Source organism: Hesperophylax consimilis, unplaced genomic scaffold (genome assembly GCF_061612785.1).
Source record: "Hesperophylax consimilis isolate HC1 unplaced genomic scaffold, BYU_Hcon_1.0 scaffold_33, whole genome shotgun sequence".
Taxonomy (NCBI): domain Eukaryota; kingdom Metazoa; phylum Arthropoda; class Insecta; order Trichoptera; family Limnephilidae; genus Hesperophylax; species Hesperophylax consimilis.
Genome location: NW_028301263.1, coordinates 79,953 through 100,548, shown reverse-complemented (window position 1 = coordinate 100,548; position 20,596 = coordinate 79,953). Strand labels below are relative to the sequence as shown.

At 33.0% G+C, this 20,596-nt stretch overlaps 1 long non-coding RNA gene across 1 annotated transcript; it reads right to left on the bottom strand.

The window, feature by feature from the left end:
* Positions 1–323: 323 nt before the first annotated feature.
* On the bottom strand, positions 324–14,992 carry LOC149409192 (uncharacterized). Its single transcript, XR_016305234.1, has 3 exons — positions 14,759–14,992; positions 14,584–14,682; positions 324–3,731 (listed from the first exon to the last, which is right to left on the bottom strand). It is a non-coding gene; the product is annotated as an uncharacterized LOC149409192 (long non-coding RNA).
* Between the last annotated feature and the right edge of the window lie 5,604 nt (positions 14,993–20,596).

Sequence of the window (20,596 nt, the reverse complement as noted above, 5' to 3'; positions counted from 1 at the left end):
CATATGGAGTAACACTAAAGATACCGACAAATTACACACGATAATATTACTGATCATCACACTTGCATCTATATACAAAAACTTAATATTAATAATCATATTGATTCAAAATGCAATACTTTTACAAAAAATTCATTAAACCTAAAAATAAAAACAGAAACATGGCGTTCCGTATTAGAATCAACATGTGCTGAAACATGCGCAAATATTTTTGATAATATACTATGCAATTATATTACAGCATCAACAGATATTAAAACCATAAAAATTAAATCAAAATTCAAAAAAATAAAACCATGGATTTCACATGGCTTAATCGTGTCTATTAGAAAAAAAGAAGAGTTATATCGCTTGACAAAGAAATTTCCCTTAGATAAAAAAATATACACAGATTATAAAAAATTTAGGAACAAATTAACCTGTTTACTAAAAACAACTAAAGAGAACTTTTACAAAAATGAAATTGATGTGGCTAAACAAAATGTAAAACATATATCGGAGCTCCGCATCGAAGGAGTACAGTCGCGTAATTTTGTAACAAGTAAATCAAATAATATAGTTTACATTAATAACTCGCCCACCTGGGCGCTCCATTCCATCCAATATGGAAACTCAAGAAATTATTAAAAACATTAAAGATTTAATAAACAAGATCACTTCAGTGAAGGACTCAAAAATAAAATTAACACTGGAACAGAACATTATATCACTGGAAGAAAAAATTCAACATGAACTAATAAACCTACAAAAAAAGATTATAGAATTACAAGAAACTAATATTAAAAACAATCATCACTACGCACAGAAACTAGAAGAAATTCATAATAATAACAAAAGGACATATGCAAATGTATTAGGTGACAATAAAAACTTCGTGAATACAAGTGCACACATCCCAGAACAGAAGCACGCCATCATAATTACATCTAAAAACACCTTGAAGGCCGAAGATATAAAAATAAAAATTCAAAAAAACATTAATTTAACTAAAATAAAAGTTGGAGTAAATGGAGTAAAAAAAAATCGGAGAACAAAAATTACTGATTTCATGTCAAAAAAAAGAAGATGCAGAAAAGTTAACCGAAGAAATTAATAAGGTAATTGGAAAAGAAATATTGGCCGAAGAAATTAAAAAAAAGAAACCGTGTTTAATGTTGAAAAGACTGCAATGCCAATTGACTGAAGAGGAAATAATAGATGGGATTGTACAACAAAATGAAGGATTAACCCTGGAAGACAAAAACAACATCAAGCTTATCAAGGAATTAAAAAACAAATACAATGAAGGAAAAGAAAACGACACCACTAACTACATTATCGAAACAACCGGTAAATTAAGAAAAACTCTACTAGAAAAAAACAAAATAAACATCAAATTCCAAAGAGTATACATAGAAGACTGTAACCCGCTTACTCAATGCTACCACTGCCTTAAGTTCGGCCACACAGCGCAAAGATGTCTCGCCAGGACGCAGCCCCCCATTTGCCCTCACTGCACAAAGGAGCACATTCTGTCTAAATGTGAAAATAAAGAACAACCTCCAACATGCAACAATTGCTGTGTTCAAAACAAAAGATTTAATATGAATTATTCTACAGAACACAGATTTGATAGCATGAAATGTCTCTATCGGCAAAAAATGCTTCAACTAGCTAGAGAGCGCATCGACTATGAATAATACGGTAAATTTCATTTCTTTAAACTCTAATCTAAAACTTTAAAAATGAATGATTTTTTATGTAACGCATTAGATAAAAAAATGTATATTGAAGAAAATTTATGTCAATCTATGAAAGATTTTAACTTAATTTGCACTGAAAAAGGATTTACCCTATTTCATATAAATATTAGAAGTTTAGAACGAAACATGGATGAATTAGTTATAACATTAAAAGAATTAAATTTTTTCCCGGGCCTGATTGTCTTAACAGAGACACACTCTGCAGGCGAAATCAATTACACTATTCCAGGCTACACATACCATGCGACAATAAACAAAATAAACAAAAACTCAGGTATCGGATTATTTATTTCTAACCAGTATAATGTTCTCAATATTAAAGAAATAATTAATGTTAGTAATGTTAACATATTAAATATAGAATTTAAAGACGTAAATAAATATTACAACATTATTGCTATCTATCGCACGCATACATCGATAGTACCTCAATTTATAGATGAATTAAAAAATATTTTGTTAAATTTTAGAAATAAAAATACCATTATTGTTGGAGATATGAATTTAAACATTGCAAACGACTATTCTAGTAAAGATAAAGATACATATCTAAATATGTTAGCAGAACTCAATTATTTATCGTGCATAAATTCTTATACTAGAAATATTAAAGGTCAACGCCCCTCATGCTTAGATCACATTTTTACAAATATTCCTGATATCAAAAATATAAAATCAGCCGTCATTCATACATCTATCACTGATCATTATTCATGTATTTTTAACTATAAATTAAGCAATCCAACTTTGCCATTATTTAAACAAAATAATTACTCAAAAAAAGTTCTTAATATGGATACATTAAAACACCAATTAGAATCAGAAAATTGGAATAAATTATTACAATGTAATGATGTCAATATATGTTGTAAAATGTTTGAAGAAAAAATATCTAAATGCATAAATGACTCGACAAATAATAATATAATAACCAAATTCAAAGTGTCGAACTTGAAACCTATAAAACCATGGATTACTCATGGTTTAGTAGTATCTGTACGACATAAGCAAGCTCTTTACAAATTAACTACTCAACAACCAAATAATAAAAATTTACTAAATCATTTTAAAGCATATAAAAACAAACTTTCATATATTATAAAAAACACAAAACAAAAGTATTACAAACAAAAGTTGAATCAGGCTGAAAATGATAGTAAAAGAGTGTGGACAGTTATAAATGAAATAATTGACAAGAAAAAAAACAAGAATAACGACATCGCTACTATATTTCATGACAACATGAAAACATGTTGTAAAGAAAATCCCTCAAAAGCTGCAAACATATTTAACACCTTCTTTGCGAATGTAGGGGAAAATCTTGCCAATCTCATTCATACTGACCCAAATATAACATTTCCAGACTGTAGTATTGATACTGACAATAATATAGCAACATTCCAAGTCACCACAGAGAACGAAATAATATCAATTATAAACGGTATGCAAGGAGGTTCTGCCCCGGGTTTTGATGGAATAACAGTTAATATTTTAAAAAATATTAAAAATCAAATTTCTAAACCGTTAAAACACATAATAAATGTAAGTTTCCAAAGCGGAGTGTTTCCATCAATCTATAAACAAACTACCATTACTCCAATATTTAAATCTGGTAACCCAGAAGAAGTTAGCAATTACCGACCCATATCAGTAATCTCGAACATAGCAAAAATTTTTGAAAAGATAGTTAAAAAAAGGATAAACCAATTTGTAAAATGTAATAAATTAATTAATGAAAATCAGTTCGGTTTTATGGAAGGTAGAAGCACTCAGTCGTCGAATGTCACAGCGGTGCTGCCAAGGTCTGGAATCCATGAGAGGACATTGTGTCAGCGCTCTATTAGCAGCAGACACATACCTGGAAGGATGACGAACCTCGTGCTGGCACTGTTGGTGGACGCGGTGGACTCTCTCGCTGCAGCAGCTGGTCCAGTTTCCTCACCACATAGGATTCTGACAGCAGATTCTCCATCTCCGTGTCACCTGTTTCTGTAATTCATTTTATTTAACTTAATTTCAATTTGTAATATTTATATATTTTTTTGTAATATCTGCATTAACTGTACAGCGCCCCTGAGGTGATATTTCGCAAAAGCGGCGCTATAAAAATCATCCAATAAATAAATAAATAAATTGCAAAATTAACTAGTCTTGTTCATAATTCATTAGATAAATCATTAAAATGCATTGGCATTTTCATAGATCTTAAAAAAGCTTTTGATAGCATATCACACGACAAACTTATAAGTAAATTAAGAAACATTGGATTAAGTGGTACAGCTATAGAATGGATAAAAAGCTACCTTTTCAAACGCCCTCAAGTCGTAAAAATCAACGATGTACTTAGTCAACAAAAAACAAGTCACTTCGGCATACCTCAAGGTACAGTCCTGGGACCGTTACTGTTTATCATTTATGTAAATGACATATTCAATCAAAGATTAAATGGAAAAATAATATCTTATGCTGATGACACTGTCATAATAATTGAAGGTACTGATTGGAATAATGTTAATAACTTAGCAAATACTGATATTAATATACTGAAAAATTGGTTCGATAAAAACCTCCTCTCATTAAATACTGAAAAAACAAAATGTATCCCATTCTCTATCAACAAATTTAAATCAATACCAGAATTAAAAATTATAATACATCAACTTAAATGTAACAGAACTAATTGCAATCAAGAATGTTCTATACTTAGTCTAACTTCTGAAATTAAATATCTTGGTATATATATAGATCAACATTTTAAATGGAAAAAACAAATTTGTGAACTTGTCAAAAGAATTAGAAAATGTATTTATATATTTATAAGACTTAGAAATATTCTTAGACTAGAAAACCTAAAAAGAGTGTACTATGCAATTGTACAATCTATATTACAATATGGTATTATTGGCTGGGGAGGAACTTATAACAATATATTAAATCCACTTAAAATAGTTCAAAGATTGATAATTAAAGTAATATTGAAAAAACCATCCAAATTTTCTACTGAGATTCTCTTTTCAATATTCAATGTACCTACAATAGACAATATATATAAAAAATATTCAATTCTACAAATTTATAAAGAAATACAGTTAAATAACTTACAATTCAATTCATCAGTAAGATATCAAAAAACTATCAAAATCCCAAAACTTAATACAAAGCACACACAAAATACCTATCTCTATCTAGGTATAACATATTTTAACATCCTTCCATTATATCTAAAAAATATTGAAGATGTTCAGGAATTTAAAATAAAATTAAAAAATTACCTAAAACTACCATAAAAGTCCATATCTTACTCCTATTATTATTTCCTTCAAATCTTGAAACTGTATTATTGATAAATCTTGCCTATTTCTTACTTATCCCTTTGGTTTTGCAAACATATTATTTACTTAAATGATTCCATATAATTGAGCTAGGATTCACTCACCAAACACAAGAGCCTTGTCTCTTTATGGTGAGGAAAAGCTATTATTATTTACCTTGATAACACTGTATAATATGTATAATTGTATATTTATTGTAAAAAACATACAAATATTAAATAAATAAATAAATAAAAAATATGGAAAACAATAAATGAAATAAATAGTAGAAAAAACAAAAAAACTCAAATTAAAAAAATTAATATCGGAAAAAATTCTATTAATGCCCTAATGGAACCGACAAAATGTGCTAATGCCTTCAATAAATATTTCGCTAACGTCGGACAAAATTTAGCTACACGAATCGATGAAAATTATAAAATAGATAATTTCGAAAAGGACTGTCACAAACAAAATAACACAGGCCTGCGACCAAATTGCTTTCTTTAAAATAATGGGTGATTCTTATGTATTTTAGTGCGCTGAGTTCAGAAATGCCCCCAGTTTTTTTCCAGCACGTAAGCATTTTCCGCAAAATGCATTTTTCTGCGGGATTGCCTACCTTAAGGCGTACATTTATGAATATGCCGAAAAAAGTTTTTTTTCCTATTCGGCTTTATAGTTTTATATCAGAAACTATGAAATATGATAAAAATTAGTATATTTAACAGTATTGTTGAGAACTTGTTGAGATTTAGAACTTCATTCTCTTGGTACAGAAGCAGAGAAAAACAATTTGAGCCAAATTTTTCTCAAGATGGCGAACTTGTATATTGTTCTGATGTTCCCAAGTTGATTTCAATGTTTAACATTCAACATGTGTCAGATGATTGGAGGCTTTTTATTGACTCATCAAAAAGAAGTTTAAAAACAGTTTTGCTACACAACGGCAATTAATACGCTTCTGTACCCGTGGGGCACTCTGTGCATCTAAAAGAAAAGTATGACAACATGGCTTTTATACTTGATAAATTGAAATATAAGGAGTTTGGATGGCCTATCTGTGGTGATCTCAAAGTCATCTCTATGGTGCTTGGACAACAAGGTGGCTATAGGAAATTCCCCTGTTTCCTATGTGAGTGGGATAGCCGGGCAAAAGCACAGCACTGGAGCCAAAAAGTGTGGCCAACGAGAACTTTGAAGGTTGGAGAAAAAAATGTTGACTTTGAGTATTTGGTTGATCCCAAAAAGTGCTTTTACCCCCACTTCACATCAAGCTTGGACTGATGAAGCAGTTTGTCAAGGCATTGCCAAAAGATGGCGAAACGTTCAAGTACCTTGAAAAGAAATTCGCGGGACTGTCTGAGGCAAAGTTAAAGGAGGGTGTTTTGGTTGGTCCGGACATTCGGAAACTAATGAAAGACAATCAGTTTGAAAAGGTGATGAAAAAAGCTGAGAAAGAGGCGTGGATATCATTTAAAGAAGTTGTGACTAAGTTTTTGGGGAACAATAAGGACCCGGATTATGAAGAAATTGTAAATAAAATGTTGAAATGTTTTAAAACCTTGGGGTGCTCCATGAGCTTGAAATTTCACTTTTTGAACTCCCATTTGAATTATTTCCCAGAAAACCTTGGTGCCGTAAGTGAAGAGCAGGGCGAGAGGTTCCACCAAGACATCAAAGAAATGGAACGGAGGTACCAAGGACGATGAGATGTGAATATGATGGGAAACTACTGTTGGATGCTCCATAGAGAACTTTCAGACATCCCACACAAACGGAAAAGCTCAAAACGGAGTTTTGAGGGGAAAAGATGTAGATATTATAAAGAATTATAAATCCTTATTGTATATACATATTATTTTTATCAAATTGTATTTAAAAATGTAAATAAACCACTAGTAATATATATTTATTTTTCATTTTAAAATGCATTTTTTCCTATATGTACTGCGGGTTTTGCATAACTTTCATTTTCATTTTGCGGAAAATCCCTACGTGCTGGAGAAAAACTGAGGGCATATTTGGACTCAGCGCACCAAAATACATACGATTCATCCATTATGGTGAAAAAAACTGTCAAAAAGTGTCAATTTGCAGGCCTGTGTAATCTGTCAGTTTTCAAACCGGTAACAACAGATGACATAAAAAATATTATTAGTGAATTAAAAGGTGCATCTGCACCAGGGTTTGATGGAGTCACAGTAGAAATATTGAAAAATTATAATGAATTATTAAGCATTCCAATTACACACATTATTTTTTTTTTTTTTTTATATTTACTCCACACAGGAGGCCCTGAAGAAAATAATTTCCTTCAGGGCCTATGTCATCTTTGGGGATGCTGTGTATTATAAATATTAGTTTAAATAGTGGAATATTCCCCTCCGTTTATAAAAAATCTATTGTAACACCCGTTTTTAAATCTGGCAGCCCTGAAGAAATATCAAATTATTGACCCATATCTGTTGTCTCAAACATTGCAAAAATTTTCGAAAAGATCGTAAAAAAGCAACTTTTATACTATATTGAAAATAATAAAATAATTAGTCCTAGCCAATTTGGATTTAGAGAGAAACTAGGCACTCATGATGCCATTGCAGAACTAACTTCAACTATATACCGTGCATTAGATAAAAAAAATAAATGCCTTGGCATTTTCATTGATTTACGTAAGGCTTTTGATAGATCTCCCATACAAAACTAATTAATAAATTAAATGATATCGGTATTATTGGTAAGGTAAGGTATTGGCTGCAAAGCTATCTAACTCAAAGAAACCAAAAAGTAAAATTAAATAACTCACTTAGCGTAGATGAAACTTTAGAATTTGGAATTCCCCAAGGGACTGTTATTGGACCAATTTTATTTATAATTTACGTTAACCATACATTTAAATTATCACTTAATGGTAAACTTATATCCTTTGCTGACGACACTGCAATAATTATCGAAAAAAAGACATGGATCGAAATTACCAATGCAGCGAATCAGGATATGAAGGTTATAAAAAATTGGTTCGATGGCAATTTATTATCACTTAACACAGAAAAAACATATTGTATTCCTTTCACTCTACAAGAAGATGTGCCAAATAACCTAATTAACATAACAATTCATTCTAAAAATTGTGTAAATGACGGTACATGTAATACGGACTGCGCGAAACTAAATCATAAATCCAATATAAAATATCTTGGTATCTTAATAGATAAAAATGTTAAATGGAAAGACCATATTAATCTCACTGTTGAAAGAATAAGAAAACTTATCTATATTTTCTATAATATACGAAATATTTTAAATAAGAAAACTATCAAAATTGTCTATTATGCATTAATTCAGTCCTTATTGCAGTACGGGATTATTGGGTGGGGAGGGGCTTTTAAGGCTTCTTTACAGCCAATAATTACAATTCAAAGAATAATTATAAAAATCATCCTTAGAAAACCATATGACTCCCCTACTTTAGAGATATTTCAGGAATTCAATGTACCATCTATAACAGAATTGTATAAGAGAATCGCCTTATATCAAATTTATAAAGAATATTTTATTTATAAAATGCACCCCTCAGATAGCATAAGCAATAGATTCAAAACTAATGGCTTAATAGCCATTCCTATGCTTAGAACGACCACGGCTCAGCACCACTATTCATATTTAGGTGTGAGATGGTACAATATATTATTGTCCAAAAATAAAATTAGTGTAACCGAAACTGTGAATTATGAACAATTCAAAAAGTTAATTAAGTCCCTCAAATTGGATAATGATATATTGTACCCCTAATTTTCTTACACTTACTCAATCTGTAAAAAATATATATTAATTTGATTTTCTTTAAAAAAAAAACTATTTTTCTAAATTTTTCTTGATATATTGTACCCTTAATTTCCTCACGCTTACTTAATCTGTAAAAAGATGTATTATTTTAATTATCTTTAAAAAAACAATTTTCTAATTTGTGTACCCATGTTAATATTATGTTTGTATTTATTTCAAAAGTTTTTGATTATTGTTTAAAAAATCATTAGAACTAAATGTAAAGACTCCTCCCATAAACACGAGCTCCTGGAGCTCAACTTATGGAGAAATAGAATAATAACGAAAAAATTATTTATAAGTCTGCATATTGTAATCATTTATAATGTTAAATAATAAATAAATAAAAAAAAATCAGTTGGACCCTAATAATAATAAGTAAATATTTGTAACAACTAGTTAGTTGGAACCTAGCAATCAATAAGTACATATAGATTGCAATAAACCTAATTGGACCCTATTAATCAATAAGTACATAGTTATAAGAACAATATTGTTAGTTCTAATATTAGATAATTATTTATTATATAAGAGAAATATAGAGAAGAAGCACCAGAGTGAACATTGTAGCCGGACCAGACAGTATCGCTGTCCGTGCATTCCTGTAACGTAATACCGATAAATAAACTATATACAGAATTTATACCGAGTACTGAATTAACATTGACAATCACCTACCGGACCCTAACACTATCGCCAATATCGTTTTTCAAATTCGCCACAAAGGCCTGTACCTTCAAAATTCTATTCAAGTAACACTGCTCCTCGTGTCAAAGGAAGTTGCGTTACTTTTCAAATATCGCTTTAATAATTATCTAGAAAATGATGAAAAAACATTTCATTAATTGTGCTAAAATAAAACACACTCTCGGGAGATCTTTTTATCTTTCTTCTACTTAGTCTGATAGGTCAGTATGGAAACGATATGCTGTTATTAAGTATATTTTATAATAATCTCTGTGATTTGTTTTGGGATATTATGCTGTGTTGCGCTACCTCCTTCTTTAGGCAACGTTTCTATATAAGATATACTTTTTCAAAGTATGTGTGAGATAATTAATTATTCGTTTATCGTAGATGTTTACTTTTCTATAACTGAATCTATATTTCATTTTAAATAGTGGTCAGAGATATTCAATTTTTTTTTTTACGCATATTGATATTTAGATGGATCGTTTTAAATAATCTTTAAAGCGGACTCCTTTTGATGGACGATGCAACAATTTTTCCGCGGGAAGCTCTACGACAAACGGGCAAGTTTTATTTTTATTTGAAAGTCGACACGTCATCAAACTATTTAAATTTAAAGGCAAATTGAATGCAGTGTGGCACGTTCTGCCATCGGGAATCAAAATTGCGGCTATTCCATTCCAAGCTACTCTTAAAACGCTGAACCCCTGCGATTGCAATAAATGAACTAATGTTTTGTACAAAAAAGTCTTTCCTGCTCCTCCTGCACCATCGATGAAGAAGCACCTAGAAGAACCTTCAATCGATCTATCCGAGAGCACTTGAAGGATTGAATCAAACACTTCTCGTTGTTGGGCGTTCAACAATGACTGCATCTCAGATGCCAGGTTTTCTTCATTTACATTGTCTGCAGTGGAGCAGAGGGAAGACAGTGAACTAAAATGACAAAAAAAGATTTCTAAGTGCCTTCGGCATCATGAAAACAACCCCTTCTTCTAAACACTTTACCCATTCGTTGATGTTATCCGTCAGTCCCAATTCACGGGCTGCATCACTGAAAGTGGGAAGAATGACGCCGTCAACCGTTCGGAGATGTTCATAAGAAGTAGCACCTTTGACTTTCAATAAGAGAATTCTGAGATAATAAAGTTCTCGATTGCGTGGTGAAACGGAAACAATTCTCCCGATAACTTTGTCGCCCCCTTGTTTGTGTTTTTTCCAGATCTAATTGCTGTTGAAAACAAAAAAATTCGGGATATCCTGGTAAAAATAGGAATGGGCAGAGTCATCTAAAATTTTAAATGAACAAATTGGCCGTCCAATTAAAAACGTTTATCGTTTTCGATTTAAGTAAATATATTAACTGGCAAGCTAGTTATGTAATTAGTTCCATAGTAATGATAATGATTAATAACATTAAAATATAATTTAGAATATCATTAAGAAAGGGACGCTAGTTTTCTTTAATGAATCTACTATATTTCATTTCGTTTCCCCAAATAGTGATGGGTTTTGACAAATTTAATGATTAGTTCAAGTCACACTGTATGTATTTTACCACGTGAAGAAATCAATAGATTAAAAAGAATGTGTTTCAACACTTTTGCTTTTTGCCCGAAAGTAATGGGTAAAAATGTGGTGCGTGGTGTAATGTTTGAATGTGGATGCAGCGAGAGGCATCTGCCTAATTTTATAATTAAATACATATGCTTGCGTGTAAATGAAGCGGACTGCGTGTCAAAACGTTGCTTTTTCCCCGAAACTAATGGGTAAAAATGTGGTGTGTTATGAAATGTTTGAACGTGAATAAAGCAAGATGTTATAGTTATGTCATACTGAAAACTGGCGCACGTAAAGATTAAAGGAACCGTTGTGTCTGCGAGCATGATTCTAGGCAAAAAGTGAACGCTTTCTCTTTTATCATTGGTGGATATGTCCTCCATTGTCAATTGCAATAGAGATGTTTTACATTGACAGTAGAGATGTTTCAATAGATGAAAGTTAGGCTTTTATTTACGTTATAATAATGACATTAATTAATTAATTATTTTTTTTTTTTTTTTTTTTTTTTATTATAAATTTTTAAAGATACAGGTATATGCAGTCCCACAAAGCTGTCACACATGACGGCTTGTCTGTAGGTTCTACAAATAATATATATAAAACATTTTTAATTTTTAATACATGTATGACACAAAATTATACAATAAACAATATCACAAAATAATATATATCAAAGTACCTACCTATATACAAATTATTTAGGCAGGTACGTTGAGATGTTCAGGAATACATCAATAATAATGTTCAGAGATACATTGATTCGTCGCTTATTAGCCAACGCTTAGTGTTTTTGGGGCAGGGTCTCTCATTATTCTGAGGTTTAAAATAATTATTAAATTTATTGAAAATCTCTGGTATTAAATATTTAAGCGTTCGGCTTCCATACTTATTTGTTACTCTTGGAATAATGAGGCCCTTATTTTCAGTGAATCTTGTTGTGTGATTATGCACCGGTTGCTTTTTATATTTGCTATCTCCCTCATTATCCATTATAATAATGTACCAAAGAAGACCCTTTATTGGAAGTAGGCCCTCAGAACCATACAGTAGTTTTAGATTACTTCTTTGTCTGTAGATATTCGGTGGTACAATTTTTTTTATTATAGCAATTTGTAAGTTTTGTATATATTTAATATAAATATTGCTTGAGTGCCCCCAAGTTCGTATGCCATATCTGAGTATGGATTCGACCATAGAAAAATAAATTATTTTAAGAGTACAATGAGGCAAAACAAATTTCAGTTTATAAAAATTACTTGCAAAAGATCGGAGCTGGTTACAGATTTTAGCCACTTGTTTATCCCATTTAAATTTATTGTCTACTATTAGTCCCAGATAAGTATATTCGTTAGTAAAGTCAATTGTTTCACAGTGGCAAATATTTTCAATTTTTCTATGAATACATTCAGAGTTATGAGCAATTATTTTGGGTATATTCCATATTCCCAGGCTTGGTGATTTTACATACATACATTTTGTTTTTTTAACATTAATAATTAAACCAACATCATGAGCCCATTTAAGTAGCTCGTTAAAGTCACTTTGCAATTGTTGAATAGCTATGATAGGATTTTCATTGGATACTACAAGTGCAGTATCGTCAGCAAAAATGAATCTAAAGGCCTTTTTAAAGAGTTTTGACATAACAATAACATATATAATGTACAATTTTGGACCTAAAATTGATCCTTGCGGTACTCCTGATTTAATATGTCTTCCTTTACTCATATCATTTAAAATCTTTACGTTCATTTTTCTATTAGTTAAGTAGTTTTTAAAGAATGAGAGGAGTTTACCCCGGATTCCAATGTTTTCAAGAACCTTAATTAATTGTATATGGCTGAGAGTGTCAAAAGCTTTTGAGTAGTCAATAAAAAGCACCAGTACATGTTTTTTAGAATTAAGTTGAGAATTTATAAAATCAGAAAATTTTTCCAGCAATTTATCACAACTTTTTTTTTTCTGGAACCCGTACTGGCATTCATCTATAATATTCAAATTATTCAAATATTTATCTAAATTTATCGAAATATATTTTTCTAAAATTTTTTCTAGTGCCGGGAGAATAGAAATTGGCCTGTAATTGTTAATTTCGGAGTGATCTCCATTTTTGAAAATAGGTCTTACAATGCTATTTTTTAATTCATCGGGGATGAGGCTGGTATCGATTATTCTGTTGATAAAGTGAGCAATAACAGGGCTAAGTAATTTGACATGTTTTTTTAAATCAAACATACGAATTAGATCTATGCCCGGTGACTTTGAATTTTTCATACCTCCGATAATATATTCAATTTGCTTAGCATTAGCTCTAGGTAAGTACATTGAATGCGGTAGGGATTCTTGCAAGTGATTAGACGCTCGGAAATCACATTCATGTAACAACTTATTAACTCCTTCATCAAAAAAGTTAGCAAAATTTTCTGCCACTGCATCAGAAGATTGTGACTTTAGGAAATATTTAGATAAGACTTCATCGCAACCAGATTTATTTTTCCTACCCAAAATTGTATTAATTTCATTCCATGTTTTTTTAATGTTCTTGAAACAGTGATTAAATTTGTTATTATAGTATGCCTTTTTTGTGTTTAATATTTGTTTATTAAGTTTATTTCTATATTTTTTGAAAGAGATTTCATATTTTTTATTATTAGGCGTGTTTTTCCACTTTTTCCACATGGCATCTCGTATTAGAATACTTTCAGCGAGACTGTCATTCATCCAAGTTTTTTGGTTATTTCGAAATTTTTTTGTTTTTAATTTTGTAAAGGTACTTTTTTCATAAATATTTTTAAAAATCGATTTTAATTCTGCATAAATAATGTTTGGTTCAGACAATTTTAACATTGCATTCCAATCGGTGATTTCGATCAATAAATCAATCCTTTTGTCCGATAGTGCAGTGTAATACTCTTGGTGCGATTTGTCGACGGTACATTTATCATAGTAACAGAAGTTAATACTAGCTGCAGTTAGGTAGTGGTCAGCTATTATTGAATCGCATACGCATGAACTGATTTCGGTCGTCTCCTTCACTCTTACATAGATATGGTCTAAACATGAAGCCGTTACATAGTTAGTCAATATCGCTTCTCTAGTCACATCATTTATACATCTGGTCATTCCAAAATGAGACATGAGGTTTTCATATTGCATAGTTATGGGTTCGTGTACATTTAATAAGTTAATATTCGTATCACCTAGAACCAATACGGATTCTTTTATATCAATATTTCCCAATATTGTCTCCAGCTCATCAAGAAATAATTTTTTTTTTGTATTAGGCGGTCTATATATTGCTAAAAGATGTAAGCGAATATGTTTGTTTACTGAAATGGTTCCGTAAACGCATTCAAAATTATTAGTCATAATATTTATTTTTTCAAATGTAAGGTGATCTTTCACGTACACAATAATACCGCCACCCGATATTATAACATGATAATATTCACCTTGAGAAGATGCTAGAATTCTGCGCTGTCCTTTGTCCAGAACGTCTAGTCAAAGCGTTGTTAGAGACGATATTTCGACAGCCTAGACGTTTCAGAACCCTACAAATGACAGTTAGGCATTTGTATAATCATTTATTAATATAAATTATTACGTTATATTATGGGTAAAACTCACTTTAAGTTCATTTTCGATCAAAGCTTGCAGATAGGCACCATTTTTTTCTTCGTCGCGTTCATGAGTGCAAATTCGATTTCCAATTGGGCAACTTGTCAAAGACACACGGAACTTGAGAATAATCTCAACTCATCTATTATCCATTATCGATATCCATTTCGACGGACTTTCCAATATTTTGAAATACACAAGAAAACAAACAGACGCGTAAAAAATGCGGTTATTTAGTTAAAAGAGGACGCCATTTTGAGAAAAAAAAATGGCCACGTGACTACCGATGATACCATTATGCAAAGAAAAACATTTAGGGCCGTCTGTTTCAACGCTAGCTATAGTAAAAGTAAGAGTAAAAGTTGTTACAATTCTACTTAAGGGAAGTTAATAATTAATATTATTCATGTAAAAGATAAGGAGGAACGAGTACAAAAAAAAGAAGTTACTTAAGTTCAAACACGATTAAACTTTATTTTAAAAAAATGTATAAAGAAGGGTTAGTCTTAATCTAGCTTAATGATAGTTTTAAATTGTAATTCTTAAAATTAATTGTCCTTTTTCTTAATCCTAAATTATTGTTCATTCAATGTCTTAAAAGTTGGGTCACGTTACGAGATAAATATGGAAAAATTGTTCAGGCACTTCCCTTTACGATGATTCTGGAACCGCGTACTCCACGTTCGCACTTATCACTGATACACAAAAAAAAAAGCGGCAACTTGGGCTGGTTCCGAAGGGCGGAATCAGTTCAGCTTGGGTGGGCCAAGGCTCCGAAGGGCGGAGTCGGCAGGCAGCGACTTCTGAGAGGGCAGCTTCCTGGGCGGAAGTTCGGCGACCACTTTGGCTTCCTGGGCGGAAGTTCGCGGGGTTACGGGAAGAGCCTCTGTGACCGCTCCAAGGGGGAGGGCAAGAGGTTTCTCGGCGGACGCGAGATGGTGACTCCTGAGAGGCGAGAGCGTGACTGTCGAGAGGGCAGCCTCCTGGGCGGAGGCCCCTCGGCGACCGCCCCAAGGGGGGCGAGATGATGACTGTCTGACTGGGTACTGTTGACTCGGGACTGTTGGTTGCGGAATCTGTCTTCAGCTGTTGAGGCGAGATGAGAACTGCCGAGAGGGCAGCTTCCTTTCCAGAGAGAGATGATCACTCTCTGACTGGGTACTGTTGACTGTTTTTGGTTGCGGAATGTGTTGAGCTCCGCAATCCGGCGACCGTAGCGCACCTGTCGTGGGGTGCTGTAACTAAAGTGGTTCCGCCTTACACCACTTCGGTACGTTGTTTGAGTCCGTGGCGCTGGCATCGACATTATCACCGTAGTCGTTATTATTATTTTAAAAGATGCTAAAATGACATTTGTACAAAAGACCTTCAAACAATTACAATATGGCCTAGCCTTGGGCGAAGGTTTTTATTGCCGGGACGCTGGTTTAACAATACACCCATTTCGGATTACGACTTGATGAGGGTCTAGAGCTAAATCTGCCGACTAATGGGTGTATTGCTTGAGTTGGCTTTCTAAATTTTTATTGTGATTTCCGGCCAGGCTCTTTACTAAATACTTAATGTCTAATAATTCGAACTGCCGCCTCCATCTGCGTGTAAAATCACAGAGACAAATGCTGGAGCACGTGTTCGCTTTGGTCTTTCTGTGAATTCAAGTCATGTATATACCTAGGGACATATCAATCGCCCCCGGTTTGTTTGACTTGAATTCACAGGGAGATTATAATTAACTTATAAGCTATTATTAACTTTACTATGGCTACGATATTTAACCTAACAACCTAAATTTAACATTATTACGATATTGGTATTTGCATAGTGTGTGTGTGGGAATGGAACTAGGTGTAGCCTGAATGACTTCTGCTGTGGCCGCTCGCGTAGTCCGGGTGCTAGCTGGCGCCATTGTTCACAACATTCTAAATTGTCTAAAATTAAAATCTTTACCTAAATTAACAAAAAAAAACTATATCTAATTTAATATAAAAAAAATCTATACCTAAATTAATAAAAAATCAATACCTAAACTAATAAAATCTATACTTAAATTAATAAAAAAAGCAATACCTAAATTAATAAAACAATCTGTACATAAACTATTACTAAGATGTTTGGGCGCCAAATACTCTTTTGATATGGGAAGTATTAAACCCGGATATAAATGTTATAGAAACGAATAAATGCTGTAAAACATAAATCAAAATTTGCCACTTAAAATTAAACAAAATTCTAAATAACCTGAAAATCTATCCTAGATTCTAACGAGGCTGTGGGCGAATAAATGATTTTACAAATTATGAAAATTGTTCCTCCTTTTGAATTAATTACTCTAATCTCAGGGTCGGGAATCGGAAGTATGCACTTATACTTCTACCAGCCTAAAAGCCGGTAAGCCCCACGTTCAGGGCCGCCAATTGTTACAATTCTACTTAAGGGAAGTTAATAATTAATATTATTCATGTAAAAGATAAGGAGGAACGAGTACAAAAAAAAGAAGTTACTTAAGTTCAAACACGATTAAACTTTATTTTAAAAAAATGTATAAAGAAGGGTTAGTCTTAATCTAGCTTAATGATAGTTTTAAATTGTAATTCTTAAAATTAATTGTCCTTTTTCTTAATCCTAAATTATTGTTCATTCAATGTCTTAAAAGTTGGGTCACGTTACGAGATAAATATGGAAAAATTGTTCAGGCACTTCCCTTTACGATGATTCTGGAACCGCGTACTCCACGTTCGCACTTATCACTGATACACAAAAAAAAAAGCGGCAACTTGGGCTGGTTCCGAAGGGCGGAATCAGTTCAGCTTGGGTGGGCCAAGGCTCCGAAGGGCGGAGTCGGCAGGCAGCGACTTCTGAGAGGGCAGCTTCCTGGGCGGAAGTTCGGCGACCACTTTGGCTTCCTGGGCGGAAGTTCGCGGGGTTACGGGAAGAGCCTCTGTGACCGCTCCAAGGGGGAGGGCAAGAGGTTTCTCGGCGGACGCGAGATGGTGACTCCTGAGAGGCGAGAGCGTGACTGTCGAGAGGGCAGCCTCCTGGGCGGAGGCCCCTCGGCGACCGCCCCAAGGGGGGCGAGATGATGACTGTCTGACTGGGTACTGTTGACTCGGGACTGTTGGTTGCGGAATCTGTCTTCAGCTGTTGAGGCGAGATGAGAACTGCCGAGAGGGCAGCTTCCTTGGCGACCGCCCCAAGGGGGCGGCCGAGATGATCACTCTCTGACTGGGTACTGTTGACTGTTTTTGGTTGCGGAATGTGTTGAGCTCCGCAATCCGGCGACCGTAGCGCACCTGTCGTGGGGTGCTGTAACTAAAGTGGTTCCGCCTTACACCACTTCGGTACGTTGTTTGAGTCCGTGGCGCTGGCATCGACATTATCACCGTAGTCGTTATTATTATTTTAAAAGATGCTAAAATGACATTTGTACAAAAGACCTTCAAACAATTACAATATGGCCTAGCCTTGGGCGAAGGTTTTTATTGCCGGGACGCTGGTTTAACAATACACCCATTTCGGATTACGACTTGATGAGGGTCTAGAGCTAAATCTGCCGACTAATGGGTGTATTGCTTGAGTTGGCTTTCTAAATTTTTATTGTGATTTCCGGCCAGGCTCTTTACTAAATACTTAATGTCTAATAATTCGAACTGCCGCCTCCATCTGCGTGTAAAATCACAGAGACAAATGCTGGAGCACGTGTTCGCTTTGGTCTTTCTGTGAATTCAAGTCATGTATATACCTAGGGACATATCAAAGTAAATGCTAAAGTTAAATTTCACCAAAATGCGTTTTTCAATCAATTTAACTCCTGGTTTTACGTCACTTTTAACTTTTGTTTTAACTTCCCGAAATCCGAGAGTTACTCGCGAGTTATTGGCGATTCTCGAGTTACTCCGCCATTTTGACATATTTGACAGTTCTATACGTAAGGTTCTTCTGTTGAGTGTTGTTACGAAACGATTATTAATCATGATTAATATTATCGAAGATGACAGTAGTGAAGATGAATTCGTCATGCAAAATGTTTTACAGTGAAAGCCAAAAACATTTCGACCCCGTGTTAATAATATGGTCATTTGGGATGATTTCGAATTTTCGGCACGGTATCGCATGTCGAAAGAGCTTGCAAAAGCTTGTGACGGATCAAATTGAGGGAGATATTACGACTACTGGAAAGTAAATTATATTTTTTCCGTGTAATATCGTATATATTATAACAGGTCGTCATTTATTTTTAAATACCCACAGAAATATTTTTCTAGGAACAAAACAATGTAATAAAAGTATATCTTTTTTCATAAACTTTGGTATAAAACTTATTATTATATTAAACCCTGTATATAATGTTTCAATATACATATTATAATTGAAAAGAAACTATGTAATAAATATATAACTTTTTTTACAAAGTTTGGTTGGAATTATTAATCAAAGGAAACTAGCCCCTCCAATATTCTCAAGAAATTATTCCTAAAACTATAAATCGATCTTCATCATGTAAGTAAAAATTAAATTCTGAAATAAAAAATTCGAACACAATAACAAACAAGAAGTCGGAAGAGGTTATAATGACGCACAACAAACTTCTGTATTTTGACACTATTTGACAGTCACTTAACCAGAGATCATATTTAATCTTCGGTGTGGCCGTACCAAAAAATAATGCCGTGCGTTTTTCCACGTAATTTCGAGGAATATTCTGCTTTTTAGACTGGCCACACTAGTAACTGTTACTTTTGCATAAAGGCACTTGAAACAGCGCGCGGTCCGATTTAACATCCTTGGGCCGTCTGTTTCAACAGAATGCTAAATCGTGAGCTAAGTTAAAAATTTAACTGTCAGTTAAAGTAACAAGGATGTTAAATCGGACCGCGCGCTGTTTCAAGTGCCTTTATGCAAAAGTAACAGTTACTAGTGTGGCCAGTCTAAAAAGCAGAATATTCCTCGAAATTACGTGGAAAAACGCACGGCATTATTTTTTGGTACGGCCACACCGAAGATTAAATATGATCTCTGCTGTCAAAATATAGAAGTTTGTTGTGCGTCATTATAACCTCTTCTGACTTCTTGTTTGTTGTTGTGTTCGAATTTTTTATTTCAGAATTTAATTTTTACTTACATGATGAAGATCGATTTATAGTTTTAGGAATAATTTCTTGAGAGCATTGGAGGGGCTAGTTTCCTTTGATTAATAATTCCAACCAAACTTTGTAAAAAATAGTTATATATTTATTACATAGTTTCTTTTTAATTATAATATGTATATTGAAACATTATATACAGGGTTTAATATAATAATAAGTTTTATACCAAAGTTTATGAAAAAAGATATACTTTTATTACATTGTTTTGTTCCTAGAAAAATATTTCTGTGGGTATTTAAAAATAAATGACGACCTGTTATAATATATACGATATTACACGGAAAAAATATAATTTACCTTCCAGTAGTCGTAATATCTCCCTCAATTTGATCCGTCACAAATTTTGCAAGCTCTTTCGACATGCGATACCGTGCCAAAAATTCGGAATCATCCCAAATGGAAATGACCATATTATTAACACGGGGTAGAAATGTTTTTGGCTTTCGCTGTAAAACATATTGCATGACGAATTCATCTTCACTACTGTCATCTTCGATATTATTAATCATGATTAATAATCGTTTCGTAACAACACTCAACAGAAGAACCTTACGTATAGAACTGTCAAATATGTCAAAATAGCGGAGTAACTCGAGAATCGCAAATAACTCGCGAGTAACTCTCGGATTTCGGGAAGTTAAAACAAAAGTTAAAAGTGACGTAAAACTAGGAGTTAAATTGATTGAAAAACGAATTTTGGTGA